We start from the raw sequence: 18,587 nt of genomic DNA on the forward strand, positions 1-18,587 counted from the left end.
GTCTTGTTCATTCTTTTTGCAACTCCATTTTGCTGAGGTGTATATGGAGTAGTCTTCTACCGTGCTATACCACACTTCTTACAGAATTCTTCAAATTTCTTACTGTGAAACTCTCCACCGTTATCTATCCTCAGCACCTTTATCTTCTCCTCTATCTGGTTTTCCACGAGAGCCTTAAATTATTTAAACTTGTCAAAGACTTCATATTTCTTCTTAAGGAAATATATCCATGTATTCCTTGAGAAGTCATCTATAAATGATACATAGTACACAGAATTACCCAGTGATGGAACCTTTATAGGTCCAAACACATCACTATGCACAAGCTCTAATATTTGTTTCTCCCTCTTACAACTAGAGGGGAAACTCACCCGATTTTTCTTCCCATATGCAAAATTTTCACAGAAATCAAAATCCAGAGAGCTATTACTCATACCTTCTACCATACCAATACCATGAATTATTCGAAGGCCCTTCTCTCCAATATGTCCAAGCCTTTGATGCCATAGCATGGTCTTCTCTCCAGAGACCACTAGGTTTTCTGCTCCACTTTCAGGAACCACAAAATTGTTGCACCCATCAACAACAGTGCTACCTTGTAGCTTGTACAGAGTTGCAGTCCGAACTCCCCGCATCAATACCAATGTTCCTTGAACCATCTTGCAGGTATCCTTATCGAACACTGTTTTTACACCTGCATCATCCAGCTTGCTTATAGAAATCAGATTTCTGGCTAATGCAGGAATATGCAGAACACCCAGAAGTGTTCTAACACTTCCACCTTGCAACTTCAACTTTACTTTTCCATGACCAACAATTCTAGCCTTCCTATCATCCCCTAAGAAGACATCACCACTATCGTATTTCTCATACTCGCAGAACCACTCTCTATGGGGACTGAAGTGAAAGGATGCACCTGAGTCAATCAACCATGCCTCATGATCTACATGTGTATTTGAAGAAGCCAAGTACACATCCCCACCTTCATCTGAGGTGGTTTTCGCCTCTACAGAAGGAGCATCATCAGATCCATTTCCTTTATCAGGAGCATTAGATTTATAGTCCCTTTTGTAGTGCCCTTCCTTTCCGCATTTCCAACACACCACCTTTACAGGTTTTCTTGGAGATTTAGATCTCCCTCTAGATTTAGATCTCCCAATCGATGACTTATTTTTGTTTCTGTTCTGGGACCGTCCTCATACAGACAAGGAATCACCATTCTGGCTCTCCATATTTTTCCGTCTCATCTCCTCTATCAACAAGGATGAGACTATTTCATCAAACTGCAAGGCAGTTGCATTACTACCTATTGCAATAACCAGACTATCCCACGAATCTGGTAGAGAACACAACAAACTAATGCACTTATCTTCATCTGAAATTTTGATATCAATAGATGATAACTGACTTACCACAATATTAAACGCATTCAGATGCTCTGTCATCAAGTCTCCATCTTTCATCCTCAGGTTATACAGTTTTTCCGCAGGAACAGTTTATTCACCAGAGACTTAGATTGGTACAAAGTCCCTAACTTGTCCCACAAAGCCTTAGTCATAGCTTCCCCTGATACATTTAGAAATACTAAATCTAAGACACACAATCAGATTGTGCTCTTTGCCTTCCGATCTAACTTCTTCCATTCTTCAATGGACACTCCAGTTGGTTTGGTACTCGGATCTACCGTGATCCACTGATCTTTATCCACCAACAGATCCTCCATCTTGAGTTTCCATAACTCAAAAATCTAACCATTAAATTTATTGATCTCTATCTTTCCACTGCTCGCCATCTTCTTTCACCACTAGAATCAATCTCACAGATCTCCCATTGAACAGGGTCTACCACAGGCCCGAGAGAAACCCCTCAGTAACAAAGGCGTCCCCTTGAAGCCAAAACAACTCTGATACCAAATGTAGGTTTTAACCCCATACAGAAATTACCTACATACAAATTCTAAAACACAGAAAATAAACAATGCGAGAGCATAACACATAAAACACATATACACAGAGATTTTCCCGTGGATCCCAAAACTAGGACTACCAGCTTGATTTCTCATTATGTTCCTTTCAATGTTACAATACATATTTATACAAGTTGAAGCATCTAATACCATGGACTGAAAACCATCGTGTCGAAAACCATGTGCGAAAATCATGCACAAAACCATAGGTAGGTCTGCCCAACCTAACATAGGGTCCAAAACCAAAATTTTCTGGGGTGCTGCCCTGGACCCCATACAGTGGGGTTACTTGCACCCCTCAAACCCCCTGTGACTATGTGGGCTAGTCATGGAAAGAATATAACACAACCCAACATCTTATACCTCCATTCTGAAAAATGGCCGAAAAATGCAGAACTCAGATGGAAAAACGGATAGTTCCATTGCGTTCGTGGCGTCGAGAAGGGCTGAAACCATATAAAATTTGTCAAGTTTTGACAGAATAAACTTTCGCCCCTCCTGCAAGCTCTTGCCTCGAACTGGGTGCACCATCCTCTCCTCTCTGCACTTTTCTTCGTTCATCGGGTTTTATAATATTCTTTTGTTGAAAGGCCGCTTAAAGTGGGGAAGATTGTTTGTTTAATAATAAAATTTGTTGAAACAAAAGGATCGATGGGTGCAATAAATCTGACCGTCTGACCTTTCTTTGTAACAAAACCCCGAAATAGCCTTTTTCGTTAATACACAATAACACATGGAAACATTGAAAAATCTGACCACAATGCTTAAATCCGGAACTCAAATTTTATCCAATTTTCCCTATTCTCCTGTCGGGTCTACGCTTATTGCAAATCGCAACGGCCCTGGGGTCTTTCCTTTGACTATGCCAATTGCCAATCATCGATCGTTGATATCATCTTGACCATTGATCTGTCTTCCGATCCGATGGCAGAGATCACACATCGCTATCAGCATATCGCAATCGTTGTTGGCATATCGCAATCGTGGCCCAGGGGTTCTTCCATATGGCATATTCCAACGTCGATCGTCAACGCCAATATTGGCAATCGATCCATCGCATATCACCTATTCTTAAGTTCTGATATCACATGTAGCCTGCCCCCGATTGTGATTAGTCGGAAATAGCTGAACAGGGGTTTCGTCCGCCTGGCCTTAATTCCACCCTTTGAACCCTTCCGATTGTGATTTTCCTTCATAGGATTTTTATGCCATTTTTAGAAGAAATGCCTCATTTTTCAAGGTTAAGGGGCAAACTTATTTCTACGATAACTTCATCATCCGAAGTCCATTTTATCCCATTCAAGTTGCAGTAGATTTAGAATGAAAAGATCTACGCAATGGTACTATTTCTAGGAGCATACTTGGACTTTTATTTTCCTCTTTTTCCTGCAAGTTAACCTAGAACTTTGATTGCTTCTATTTCCTTCATTCGGACTCGGATTGGAGCACTGTCCAGGTGGATCTTCAAACACAGTGGCATGGGAAAAGCTCAAAGTTCAAGTGGTAGAAAGGCAATTATCTTGACATCAGATCGAAGTGCTCATCACCCTGATTCCAACGGTGCGAATGACACTCCAATCCGAGTCTGAATGAAGGAGATAGAAGTAGTCAAAGTTCTGGGTTGACTTGCAGGAAATAGAGGAAATGAAAGTCCAAGGATGCTCTTGGAAATAGTCCCATTGTGTAGATATTTTCATTTTCAATCTACTGCAACTTGAATGGGCTAAAATGAACTTCAGATGATGAAGTTATCGCAGAAAGAAGTTTTCCCCTTATCCTTGAAAAAGGAGGCATTTCTTCTAAAAATGGCATAAAAAGCCTTATGAAGGAAAATCGTAATCAGAAGGGTTCAAAGGGTAGGCTTAAGGCCAGGTGGACGAAACCCCTGATTAGCGATCTTCAACTAATTGTAATCGGGGGCAGGTGACGTGCGATATCGGGACTTAAGACCAGGGGATATGCGATGGAGCGATTGCCGATATCTGCATTGGCGATCGGCGTCGGTGTATGCCATATGGAAGAACCCCTGGGCCGTAGCGATTGTGATATGCCGATAGCAACGTGCGATCTCTGCCATCGGATCTGAAGACAGATCAACAATTAGAATGATATCAGCACAGTCAAAAGAAAGACCCCAGGACCGTTGTGATTTGCGATAAGCACGGACCTGACAGGAGAATAGGGTAGATTGGATAAAATTTGAGTTCTAGCTTTAAGCGTTGCGGTCAGAATTTTCAATGTTTCCGTGTATTATTGTGTATTAATGAAAAAGGCTATTTCGGGGTTTTGTTGCAAAGAAAGGTCGAACGGTCGGATTTATCACGCCCACTGATCCTTTCGTTTGAACAGCTTTTATTGTTAAACAAACAAGCTTCCCCGCTTTAAGAATCCTTGTAACAAAAGAATATTATAAAACCTAATGAACGAAGAAAAGTGCAGAGAGGAGAGGACAGTGCACGCAGTTTGAGGCAAGAGCTTGCAGGAGGGGCGAAAGTTCATTTTTCAAAACTTGACAAATTTTATATGGTTTCAGCCCTTCTCGACGCCACGAACTCAATGGCGCTATTCATTTCTCCACTTGAGTTCTGCATTTTTTAGCCATTTTTCAGAATGGAGGTATAAGACTCCTTTTTTGTAATTGATGATTGTATTCTTCTTTTTCATGCCATTTAATGAATGAAGGCCTCCCCATTGATCGAGTAGGGCCCAGAGACATAGTCGAAGTCAGACGAACTCCGTTATCAAGCTTCTTGTCTTCTTCTCATGCTTTATATATTTTCTTCTTCTTCTCTCATGTTCACATTAAATTTCTATGGTTAAGCTACAATTTTTACATATGATTCTTTAATACATCTATAAGCAAATGATTCTGGATTAGTTGTCCATCCCAATAGTTGGCAGCAACGTTGTGCTAGGAGAGCACACATCTTGTCAAATTTGCACACTATTGTCGATCACATGCAAACATGGATAATGAGGTATAAAGGAGCCCCATTTCACTAACCAAAGGTGGTAGAGTTGAAGGCACACATTCGGGGTTAGATCCAGAACTATGAGAAACTCCTGTAGCTCATCACCAGTTTGCAGGCTTCACATGTAGGGGTTTTCAGGAGTATGGATGTCATTGTGCGCACACATGCAATCCCATCCATTGTCAAACTCACCAAGGCAAAGTTAAAGAACCAATTCTGACAGGAGCTGGACATGTACTTTGAACAGTTGATGCGTGTAGCCACCAATGTATACTTGGAGATCAACGTAGACACTATGCATCAATATGTTGTTGGTCCGGTTGCACTCAAGACTATGATGCGCATGTTATCAAATGAGCTGGATAGAGGTGCCAAATCAATGTACCCAGATGAAACGAAGGAAAGAGTTCACTTTCAAAAGGATGTCACCATAGAGCACATGGACACCATAACAGACTACCAAGCTTGGCATCAGTTCGTCACCATTGATCATCGGGAGGATGTTGAAGAGTTAGTCTTCCCACAACTATCCAAGTCTCAGTGATGTCTTGCATGGCTTACTCAAGCCTATTTTTGTTTCACATGGGTATACATACAGATTGTAATGTAAACATGTTGTAAAAGTGAAAGACCAAGTGTCGATAGTAGAATGTAACAGTCATGTCGTAGTTGAAGAGTCATGAGGGTAGGTGAAGAGTCACAAAGGGGAATGTTAAGGGTCACCCCACCCTTTGCTATTTATAGAACCTCATAACTCATTATACAGACTTTTGGGAGCTAAGCTTCCTCTAGGTGTAACTTAGAGAAATATTGGAGTGTATTATAACGAGCCTTGGCTTCTCCACAGTGCAGAGCTAGTACATCTCTTTGGAGGAGCAGGCAGCAGTGGCTATAATCTTCCACTATCAGGGCTAGTGGAAGTCTTGGTTGTATGTATGTGTTGATATTTCACTTTCTTAATATAATGGAGCCAACACATTTCATGCATATGTTGTTATTGTAGTTCGACTATCCTGGTTACTCTAATGATATATGTAGTTGTTATTTGCGCATGTATCTATGGACTATTCCGTATGTGTTTGTATGAATTTGATTGAAATGTGTTACTGATATAACCCATCACTTTGGATCATTGGATATCCTTCTTTCCATCTCGTGATGTCTTACTTCTAGTGTGTTCGATTTCAAGCTGAGTGCTATCTCAGGTTTCTAAGGGGTGCACTCACTCCCCCTTCCATGTGTTAGAGCCTTTCATGCACCTTCTTTGACTTGCTGCGAGATCACACCCTTGCTATGAACAAGGACATCTTACTTACCTCTACATGCAACCATAGTCAAGGAAATACCGTACTACCTACTGCTGGGACTCCTACACCAAAAGGTCTGAGGTCTAGTTGGGACTTCTTATTGGGGAGATCTCCTGACATGTTGGCGGGTCCAACACCGTCAAAATTTCTGGTGCTAGAAGAAAGGCTAGATGACAAGTTGAGTCCTCATATCCTCTTTTAAATCTTCGCACATTTGTCATGGATATTATTAGAGTCCACTCTCTGCGATGTTTGTCTGATGCTCAACCCTTTAATGTCACAATGGAGTTTAATGATCTCTTGCCTATGATGGTGAAGGCGAAGTGGTCTGGCCTGAGCACTTACATTACTTCCTCGCATTATTAAATGATGTAGAGGAGTTTGATGAAGTTGAGGTCAGCATACTAATTTCACACACTCTTCACAAATCCTTGGAATGATGGTGCCACAACGTGCCTCACAATTGCATGTACTCATTTAAGCAGTTATGTTATCTAATTGAATCTACTTTCCATCATTTTATCGTGAGCCTCTTGACAAAAAACTGTTAAAATAATGGAATATTCCACATGAATCACCTATGGAGTTTTGGCGGTGCTTTTGTGTACTTCAATTTGAAGCTCTAAAAACCAGATGAAATTCCCACATCTTTGGGACAAATTTGAATATTGCCTTCACAAATCATTTTATCCCAAAATGAAGTTGAAGTTCAAACCTCGCTCAACATACTTCATTGATGGAGTTGTGAAATCACAGGCAGACACAGTTGCTATCACAAGTGACTGTTCGCCTTCCCCTCATCAAATAGCTCCACCACCGTAGAGTGATGTGGGAGAACATGAACACATGTCTGTTCAACTGTCACATCCTCCTATCATCACTACTCACAATTTATGGGAAGAATTGGTTCGGAATCCCATGGGTTGTCGCATGCATTTGTTACCTCAACCTCTGTCTTCAGATTCTGATGATCCTCTAGATTGCACTATCTTGTGTTCTTCTGTTCCAGACTCTACACCTGTTGTGAACGAGAATCAAGCCACTGAAAGAGTTGGTGTTGCAAAACCAACTTGCACTGTCATTTATGATGAGTATGATTGGGAATGTGAACATCAACTTGTGATGAAGGAGGATATCCTTCTATCTGCGCCTCCTCCTTCTTTTCCTGACATCTTTGGTGATTCTGCTATCTCTGATTTTCCTTGTGTAAACCTATCCATGGATGCAGCCACTGCTAATCATTCCCAGAACACACCTGATGTCAATCCATCATTTGACAGCGGAGAGGACAAATTCTTCATTGAAAATCCACTTCATTTTTCATCTGCTTTTTCCAGAAATGCAAAGGGTGAACATTCTTGCTTCTCATATACCCATCTATTTGATTTATCAAATCACGAGGATGTCGATGAACTTATTGATTTTCTGTCTCTTTACTCCCATATTCAATCACAATGTTGATTCTATCGCTGATGATTTTTCAAAGCCACCTGTTTATGATGATCGATCTGTCAATGAAGTCAAATGCCCGCAGGTTGTTGAGGCACTTCAGCCCGAGTTGATGGTTATGTTAGGCCCTCGTTGCCTTGAGGTTGGTTTCACTTCTGATCAGGAATTTGTTAAAACACCCAAGGCTCCTCATCACTCATCTGCATGCATTGAAGATCAATCCAACACACTAATTTCGCTTCCTCCACTCGAACCACATGATCCCATCGCTAATGCATTGGAGGAATCTTACACAACAAGAATACTTGCGTGATGCAAGTTGTCTATGTTTCTCATGTTTTCTTTCATGTCAAATCCAAGAGAATGCATATACTTAACATCTGCACGCAGTGCAGCACAACACCATGGTAAGTCCACATAGTGCATGTCATGTGCTTTCACTTTTTTCTTTTTTGTGGATGCATTTAAACTCAGAGTGTTTTTCTCTTCATTGTTATATCTTTCATGTTTGATGGTTTGCCTCACTATGATGTTCATGAACCATGCCTTCGCCAACATGGGTCAACCAATGTGCTAGTGGTTGCATTGGAAATATCACTTCATGTGATCAGACCCATCTACCGTTAACTTAGTAGTGGGAATAGTGTTTGCTTTCGTCTTGTTTGCTTGCATGCGTGTTTTCTTTCTTTCATTTTTGTTTATTTTCCCACCTACTTTCTTTTCTTATTTTCTTTGATTTTTCTTTTTCTTGTACTCCTTGTTTTTTTTTTTTTTTCTTGTTTACATCTGTAGGTTAGTTTCGCATGAAACTGTGTGCGACTCTTGAAATAAGCAAGGTAAAATACAAGAAGACTTGTGCAATTATCAATACTTGGTTATCTGTTGTCCTATCTCTTTATGTAGAACTTTTTGTCTTCATTTAATGATACACCAATGGAAAATATGTTCTATTCGAAGTGAACCTTGATGAAAATACAACGCTTGCGCGCTAACTAGTACCACCTACTCTAGCCAGTTGTTTTGGGGTTAACCCTCATCAACTCAATCAAGTAGAGTAATGTGAGGGGGGAATCTTAATAAGTATGTCAGAGGTATATACAAAATACTTCTATGAAGGAAAAACCTCTTCTGATATCAATAAGTTGAGATCTCTCTTTCGCCTATGAAATAAATAAATGTTATGCACATTTCTTAAAAAAAAAGACGAAAATGAAAAAAAATGAAAATGTGAAAATTTTGAAAAATGAATAAGGCAAAAGAAGAGAAAGGCTTCCTATGTAGAGAGGTGATTCAAGTAACTCTGCTGGGGTATTGACCAGGCTCGCTGGCGGAGCGCTGCTTGTGTTTGATGGTAGAGAACAACACTAGAGATGAAACTTAAACTCTGACTGTCATATTTCTTGTGTACGAATATACCCCTCATCCCCAATCACAACAACTGTGTTAACTTGGCTTGGAATGTGTGCTGACCGACCAAGAGCATGGCAAGTGCTACATCTTTCAATCAAGCTAGTGTGGAAATCAAGATGATCTAAAAACTGAACAATACCTCTGGAGGAGTTAGACTTTCTTTTCACGAAACAAGTCCCATTCAGAGAGTTGGAGTTCTACCAGTGTCTTGGCAAGTGTTGTAGTGGCTACAATCACCCTCAAAAATTTTGCCTTAGCTTCATTTTGGACCCTCCCTACTAACCATCCTTAGTAGCATGTCTTGCACTGTCCAAGTACAAATGCTTCAGTTGAGTTTTAGTGGCTTGCCAGCCTTTTCTTGTCAACTTGTTTTTCCTCTCAGACACAGGCTAACACTCCAGGACTTAGTCATTTTCTGGTTCTGATGCTCATCAAGGAAATTGCGTAATTCTAGACTAGCCCTCGGAAAATTGCGCAATCCATCTGGGCTACCTGCTAGGCTCCAGAAATGTGCAATCCAACCAGGAAGCCTTCCCTTTGAAAACTGCGGAATGTAGCCCAACATTGGGCTTCATCTCAAAAATTGCTTAATTATGTCTGACAGCCAGGGCTTGAGTCTAGAAATTGCATAATGCACGAGGAACAACTAGACTTGCTCAACCTAGAAACTACGCAAAAGTCACTCCCAGGCTTGCGGGTCATTGCATGTGCTCCCATGTTGACCAGTTCCCTCCAATATTGAGCAATCTTGATTTACATGCATGGGATACTTTTCTCGAAAAAGAAAAGAAGAAAAAAAGCAAAAATCATCCCTATATTTTAGGGATCCATTTTAAGCAGATGGAGGTTACATGAAAAAGTCGTTTTAGAAACCTCCCACCAAGTGTCGCTTTTTCCTATATTTGTGGCATGCATGTCATAAGCCTCGATCCTATCAAACTTATTTATTCGATGCTTCAGAGCTCATTCCTCACATCAAAATTGGAGCTATGGCATCCCACATTGTATCTAGCAGAATTCAGCACACTCAGCTCAACTTTTTCTGGAGAGGTCCGCTTTTCATGTCTTTTGCTATTTTTTGTCACTTTTATATTTCAGTTTGTGTGAGTGATGTTTTCTTGGTTTTTTTTGAATGCTTGTTGTCGTTCTAATGCATGTTAGCTTGTAGAAGCACTATTTCAAGTTTTTCATTGCAACTCACTATTGTCGCATGTATGACACTGTTTCTACACTGACGATCGTCGTTGCGGCGACTCGCTTCACACACAAGCTTGTTTTCTCATTTTCTGAATCTTGCGCTCATTGTTTGCATGCATGATCTTTCACTCTTGTTTGCACTCAACTTCACCATGCATTCATACTTTTCATGTTTACAGTCGTCTGTCAGCGAGTCTAGGCTGCCTTGGTCCAGCTGGAAATGTGGATTTCTGAGAGTGAAGGCTCAACCTTCCCCCCATAAATTGTGCAAAGTTGTCCTAGCATTGGCCTCCAGGCTTGCTCTGTGAAATTCTGAGAGGCAATGCCTTACTGGCCCCAGAAATTTCACAAATGCAGTTTGTTGGTTACAATCATTGCTCACTGAAAATGCGCATTGCGCAGTTTCAGTCCTTAGCATGCTAGGTTGGACTGTGCATTGCATAGATTCAACATTCAATCAACACACTGACAGTTTGGATTGTGACTTGCACATTTTTGGCAATCAATCTCCTAGCCTCCCGTGATAATTGTGCAATCTTCCTAGTCATTCACCTGGGTATGTTGCATCTAAGTCCTCATGTTGTTTTGATTTTCAACTAACTGATTGCTTGCCATGAGTGTTTCTCTATCTCTAGGCATCACAAGTGTTCATCTGTCTCTCAGTAGTACAGGTACAACGACCTCCAAGAGAGCAGGGTCAAAGGACACAGTTGAGAGTGCAACTCAAGATGCAGTTGAGCAAGTGTATATGAGATTGCCTATCTATGAAGACACCAAGTTGTTCATAGACAAGGATATCAAGATGAAATGGAAGGGCATCAATGATACATTCTCAGGCACATTTGAGGAAAATCTAGAAGACTGTAGGGTCTATGTCTACATTCACAAGTCTAGATTGTATCAGATTTCATGCAGGTATCCCACATTTCCATGTGCAGACATGATCCACTGGATTATCTCTCATACTGATCTGGATACAATGGTGTTGAGAAGTGTTAGTGGAACATAAATTTCTACCTTCAGGGCAAAGGACTTTCAGGAGATATATCACACACCACAATCGGTGATCACGATGGATACACCCTTCAACGGACCCAATAATACTGCAAACTCTAGAGATATCTTGAAGAATTGGGTGAAAGAGTGAGCCAAGTTTAGTTCAACACCGAGCTAGGTTTAGAATACGAATATATTGCGTAAGGCATATCAACTCTTGGTCATCTTTGCATGTCACTTATAATACCAAGAGAGCACAAAAACCTTCCCCTAGAGTAGGGTGATCGTGTTGGATCAACTAGACAGCAAATGAAGACCTTGCAACTAGTCTCATATGTTGGCTCTCAGGTTGAAGGAGCAGATAAAAGAAGCTCGACGTCCACTGAAGGGTCAACAAGCAAATATATACATGTCTACTTACATACTGGATGCAGTTTATTCCCGTCAGCAGTTCTCGGGCTTGGGTTGGGCATGGGCACCTTCAGAAACCTCTGTGCACACTTATTGCAGGTTGTTCTCCGAATGCAGCTTCAATGGAGTTATCATACAGTTATCAGATCACTTCGTCACCTTAGTGTACAGGATGATCTTCAAGCAAGATCCACCTTGCATGTCATAGAAAATGATGGAGGCATTGATCCACATAACAGATTGGTATGCCTCACCCCTTGGCACCTTCATACAGATGTACATCATGGAGAAGGCTCTGCATGTTTTACCAAAGTTTGCCACAGACAAGCTCCTCATGCAAGATGTTCTATATCACATCTCGATAGGGTTGTCAATGAGACTACACAAGAAGAATAAGGCACATTGGCTCGCTCTTCCTTTGCGGATCAGGTTGTATGAGATCTAGAATCTCAAGAATTCTGAGGCTAAGACAGAGGAATTCAAAAGATTCACCTTCGGCACTAAAAGTTTCAATTTGTATGACCATTGTGCGAGAGTGAAACATCCTTGGATCCACAGGGCATGTCATTGGCCTGATGAAGACCCATGGAGATAATGCTATCACTTCTCAAGGCTCAATGAACTGATCATCATAGTTGTAGAGTGGTTAGAAAAGCAGAAGGAAGCAGCATCATAGAGAGCAGCATCATCAGCAGCAGCAGAGGGTAGCAGACCTATGTGTGATAAAGGAAAGAGAAAGGTTGTTGATAATGTAAAGGTAGAGCAAAGTTGCAAGTTCAAAGCATATCCACTTGTGTTGAATGCAGCTTTGAAGATTTAGTCTAAGAGGCGAGAGCACAATAGGAGGATCACGCAAAGGCAACGAGGGAAATAGACGATGTAGGAAACAGAAAAGGAGTTGCAGGAGTTGAGGTGGAAACTCAGGGAAGAACAATAGTTGCGTAGAAGGGAGAAGGAAGCGCAGCAGGAACAGGTACAACAGGAGGCACAACATACACATGTTGATGAAATTGCGCCCATACATGTTATAGACTCATCCAAGCAGCTGGCATAGAGCAGATAGGGTGAGCAGTTGCAGGAGCATGACTTGGCTCAAGAGATTGAATAGATGCTAGAGCAGATGGACACCGATATGGTTCAGCTAGAGTTAGATTAGGATATTGACCTCATGCCTCAAAAACAAGAGGTCATCATACTGGCTTCACCAGATCCGGAGGTAGAGCAAGTCCCAAGCGATCAAGGAGACACAGAAACCCTTGAATACAATCCAGAGGTGGAGATGCAGAACATATCTTTCAATGAGTCACACCACAGAGTTGTGCAGTAGTGCAAAGTGCCTACTTCGGATGTCCATATATCTCCTGCGTAGTTTGAAGAACGAGTGACCATATACAATGTGTGAAAATATCCAGTTGTGTTGGCCGATGCTACCAAAGCATATGCCGAAGCCACTAGCTCAAGTATTAGATTCTTGATAGCTAAGAACGAGTGCATGGCTAAGGAGTTACAAGCGGCCAAGTAGGGAGGAGAACAGTTTACAACATCCACCAGAGCAGAGCTGAGGAGAGTGATACTAGATGAAGTATCATCTCTTGAGACAGTCATGTTGATGTTATACTCCAGATTCATCATTGTGCATAATTCAGTTGTCTATCTCAACGGTTGGAAGCAACATTGTGCTAGGAGAGCACACATCTTGTCAGATCTGCACACTAATGTCAATCACATGAAAAAATGGACAATGAGGTAAAAAGGAGCCCCATTGCACTTTCCAAATATGAAGAAGCCAAAGATAGTAGAGTTGAAGGCAAGCATTCATAGTCAGATCCGGGACTATGAGGAACTCCCGCATATCATCACCAGTTTGTAGGCTTCACAAGAACAAGTGTTTAGGAGCTGGATGTCATTATGTGCATGCATGCAATCCCATGCATTGGCACACTCACTGAGGTGATGTCAAAGGACCAATTCTGACACTATGCATCAGTATATTGCTAGTCTGGATGCACTCAAGACTATGATGCACATGTTATTAGATGAGTTGGACAGAGGTTCCAAATCAGTGTACCTAGATGCAACAAAGACAAGAGTTCACATTTAGAAGGATGTCACCCAAGAGCACATAGACACCATAAAATAATACCAAGCTTGGCATCAGTTCGCCAGCATCGATCATCACGAGGATGTCGAAGAGTTAGTCTTCCCACAGTTGTCCAAGTCTTAGTGGTGCCTTGCATGGCTTACTCAAGCCTATTTTTGTCTCACATGGGTACATGTGCAAATTGTAATGTAAACATGTTGTAAAAGTGAAATACCAAGTATCAATAGTAGAATGTAATAGTCATGTAGTAGTTGAAGAGTCATGAGGGTATGTGAAGAGTCACAAAGGAGAATGTCAAGGGTCGCCCAACCCTTTGCTATTTATATAACCTCATAACTCATTATACAGAATTTTGGGATCCAAGCTTCCTATAGGTGTAAATTAGAGAAAGCTTGGAGTGTATTGTAATGAGCCTTGGCCTCTCCACAATGCAGAGCTAGTACATGTATTTGGAGTAGCAGGCAGCAGTGACTGCAATTTTCTGCCATTGAGGCTCAAAGGTGATACTGTACTACTCACTGTTGGGACTCCTACACCAAACGGCCTGAGGTCTAGTTGGGACTTCTTACTGTGGAGATCCCCTAACATGTTGGCAGGTCCAACACCCTCAACAAATTCCAACATGCATGTATGCATAAAAATGACACATAAGTTGTGTCTATATTTTCCAATGAGCTAGATTCTATGTTCGAACCATCTCTACTACAATGCTCGTGGAAAGATAAAATTCCTCTCTATAGCTACTTCGATAGTAACCTCCAGAGGAGGTGGATAGAGAAGGAGGATTCACATTAGCCTTGCCAACCTTAACATCTCCATAGTTGCCATTGTAATTCCTTCTGTTCTATCGTATCATTTCATGTCTTTCCTTGAATGTAGGTTTCGTTTAGAAAAAATCATGTAAGTCAGTCATCATCAAGGTAAATTTAATGTAATTTAGTCCTTGGAAATTTTATCAAATTGGCTCGAAAATTGCGTAGATGCAAATAGAGAAGAGATTTTCTTTAAGGAAAGGTATATAGTTTCTAACATTGCATAGTATATTTGAATTGTTATGTCTATGGACTCCTTTTCTACTCCATCATTTTGCAGTGCTTCCAGATTCTCTTCCAAAACATTCATTGCAATTTTACAAATAGGAAATTCGCTAATATAACTGCCAATGAGGCTACTTACCCTGACAATGCTACCAAGTCCAAGTTCTTATACAAGATAATAAGGGCTAGAACAACTGTGAGAGGTAAGATATAAATATTGTGCTTATACCAGTAGAAATTTCCAACATTATGAAAATCTACATTCATGTACTTGGTAATCTCTTTGCTTGCATGCTTCTATATTGAGTGACTAGAAAGAAACAATCCCTTATTGTATATAATAGTTATAAATGTTTCTTTAGCGAGTAAAGTTAACTAATGTGGTTTGAAATACCCTTGTAGTTGTGACAAAGACTCGAATACCTTTCCAACAAAGAAAAACAAAGCACAAACTAGCACATGATCAAGTGACTTTCAAATTGTTTCTTTCCATCTAGAAATTGAATAAAGGAACCTATATTATCATCATCTTTAACCATTCCTAATATGGTAGAAAATTGGGAAGGTTAGAACTACTATAGGTAAAGGTTTAATATAATTCATGTCGTTCTAGCAATCTTCTCAACAAATAATGATTTTGGAAATAAGAAGCCCCTTATGTATTCACAATTTTGTTTGTCATGAATTTAAAGAATTATTCTCCTATAAGAAATGTCTAGTTCATTCAATGTCTAAAAAAGATGTAGCATCATTGAAACACATCAATTATCCAACCATAATTTCAATTTTCACTATTTATATCCTAAATCCCTTGCCGTAGAGTCTATCATACCCTATGTTGATGGATATTCTTACAATAAAAGTCAATATGATAAAAGCCTAGCACCATTATGAGGTAACCGTTTTCTTCTTAATTGAATTATCTTATGGGATCTCAACATCTTCATAACAATTTGACCCATTGATTATGTAAGCTCGAGTTTTCATTCCACTGATACAAACTTCACTAAGCCAATCTAGGAAAGATTCTTTAAACCATTGTTGTTTATATAGTTGCATGTTCGGTTTCATTCTTTTTAGGACTATTTATTAAGATGAAAGATGAATGTTTTATGTTGTTATTTACAAATTAAGATTTCATCTCATTAATAAGATCATTGTTGTATTTATATTTTTTTTTCCATAGACGTATGACTATTTCTATTCCTATATCCATAAATGTTTTGGTATTAATCATTTTTCTTTTCTAGAGCTAGATTTTGCATATCATTTTCAATAAAAATATCTTCAATAGGTTTTGCAATTCATAAAAAAAGACAATGGATTGTTAGTTCTGCATTTCCCTATGGGTGCCAATGGCTTAGTTTCTTCTTCTTATTCAAAATTTAAATTGAAATTAGTATAATTGCCCAATTTTGGGATTCAATAATAAGATTCATTTTGACAAAAATATTAGAGGAAATTTGTATGAGAACCATAGAAATATGAAAACAAAATGTTAAATAACACAACCACATTTACCAATGTGGTTGATAGCCTTTGATGGGCATCATTTTCATATGTCGATTGGTGTATAAACTGTGGAAAATTCCATCGATCGATGCATATCAACCACATCAATAAATTTGGTTGTGATAGTTACAATTGACACATGTGGGGTGGATTCATTGACCATGGTTGATGAGGTTGACCATGGTAAATCTTACATTAATGTTAATGTTACAAAAATGTTTACATAAATGATTGAGATGGTTGATGGGGTTGACCATGGTTGAAGAGTGTTGACTACTATTAACCATATTCAACCATAGAGATCATGATTGACCATATTCAACCATAGAGACCTTGGTTGACCATGTTCCACCACCATAACCATGGTTGACCATTAGGAGTTGATAGAGCATGAAATGTTCTAGGTTGACTATGGTTGAGCAAATATGACCATGCTTGATCATGGTTGGCCATGGTTGTCTTTTCCAACACTATATTTTGTGTATGATTTTTAATAAAATTACAATGGATTGTTAGTTTTTCATTTCTTTATGGGTGTCATTGGTTGAGTCTCCTCTTATTTAAACTTGAAATCGAAACCATGATAATTTTCCAATTTGGGATTCAATAAGAAGATTCATTTTGAAAAAAATATTAGAGAAACTATCTTTGAGAACCATAAAAACATGAGAACAATAGACTTATTACCTTGTTAGAATAATCATTAATAGTGAAAATTTTTTTAGTGATAAATATAATTATACCTTTTTAATTCTTAATGAATTCTCCAGATCTTATTTTGAAGGAATTGTTCAACTATTAAACTACATTATATTCCTATATATGTAATCAAGTCTTGTTTTGATTAGTGTGAGAGAGCAAGTGTAGGAATATAATAAGTAATTGAGTGTTTTTTTTATTAGCTTGAGAGAGCTATTGTAGGTAGCTTCTAAGTGTGAGTGTTGTGATGCATGAACATCAACCTCTAGGAAACTCATTTTTGTATAGACCATAAGGGGGTCATGGCAATTTGTAAAGGGGAAGGAATTCCTCTGAATTTTAATTTGTAAGAAACTAGGATTTTGATGTAAAGACATGTGTCTTGATTCGAGGAAGAATGATTATTAGGCTATTATGATATTGCATTTCTGTGTATTTTTTTTCCATGCATTATGTGTGTACCCCTATTCCTATGACAATACATATTATGTTGGTGCAAAGAAGCTTGAATTTTCCTATCACGATAGTATAGTAAGCATATCGTTGTGATGGCCAATTTGTTGACGACGCATAGAACTATCAATTTATATTTGATTTGAGCTTTGAGAGAGGGGGAAAAATTTATGGGAAAACCATAGAGTAGATACTTTGAGCTCACAAAAATAGTGAGTTGAATAAGTGTACGGAGTCTCGAGTGAGGGAGTTCTTGGAGTTGTGGGCTGATGCCAAGTTGATAGACATGAAGATGAGAGTTTGAGGGCTGGTAAAATCGAACCAAAAGCAACTTGGGGGGTTAAAGACCTTGAGAGTGTGTCAAAGGCAACAAAGTCTTAGCCAAGAGAGAAAGAAAGTAATAAGCCTTGCATTCAAAGCATATGGTCTCTTGTCAGAGGGGATAAGACCGATTAAATTATGCCAGGCAAATCAAAGGAAAATTGTGTTACAGTTGGAGTTTATAGGCCAACTTATATGACTGCAAGGTGAAGTGCCATGACTGAGTCCAAGGCTTAAACTGTTGAAATCTTGAATTGAAGATCGTTCACTCAAGATATCCAACTCAGTCAAGGTTCAAGTGACCAAGTAAATAACCAAATTCCTAGATTGGAGTGTATACAATTTCATTACTCCATATCCAATGTGGAAATATGGGCATAGATATAGATATCTGATTGGTGGTAGAATATAACATTCAATAAATTCTAGGATTACTGGATTAAGTCAGATATCTAGTTTAATTATTTTTGCATAAAATCCTTAGACTATCGAATCCCTGGACTAAATTACCTTGTGGGCCTGGCTAGCAACATATTCATTCATATGCTCATCTGGTCGCGTCAATTTTAATCCCACACTCATTCTATTGGATCATTTTAAAGAAACCTCAATTATATGTTGAATAGAGAATTTGAGAGGGAGCAGGGGTATAGAGAATGTGGGATTTCCCTATTGGTCTCCCTATGAATACATAAGTAGGCATAATATCAGGACCCTCAAAGCCCATACAATGTTTGGAGAATCTAATGGTTGCTA

The sequence above is a fragment of the Pinus tabuliformis genome, chromosome 8, assembly GCF_031772625.1.
Source record: "Pinus tabuliformis cultivar Carrire ecotype Pingquan chromosome 8, CPIR1, whole genome shotgun sequence".
NCBI classification, from domain to species: Eukaryota; Viridiplantae; Streptophyta; class Pinopsida; order Pinales; family Pinaceae; genus Pinus; species Pinus tabuliformis.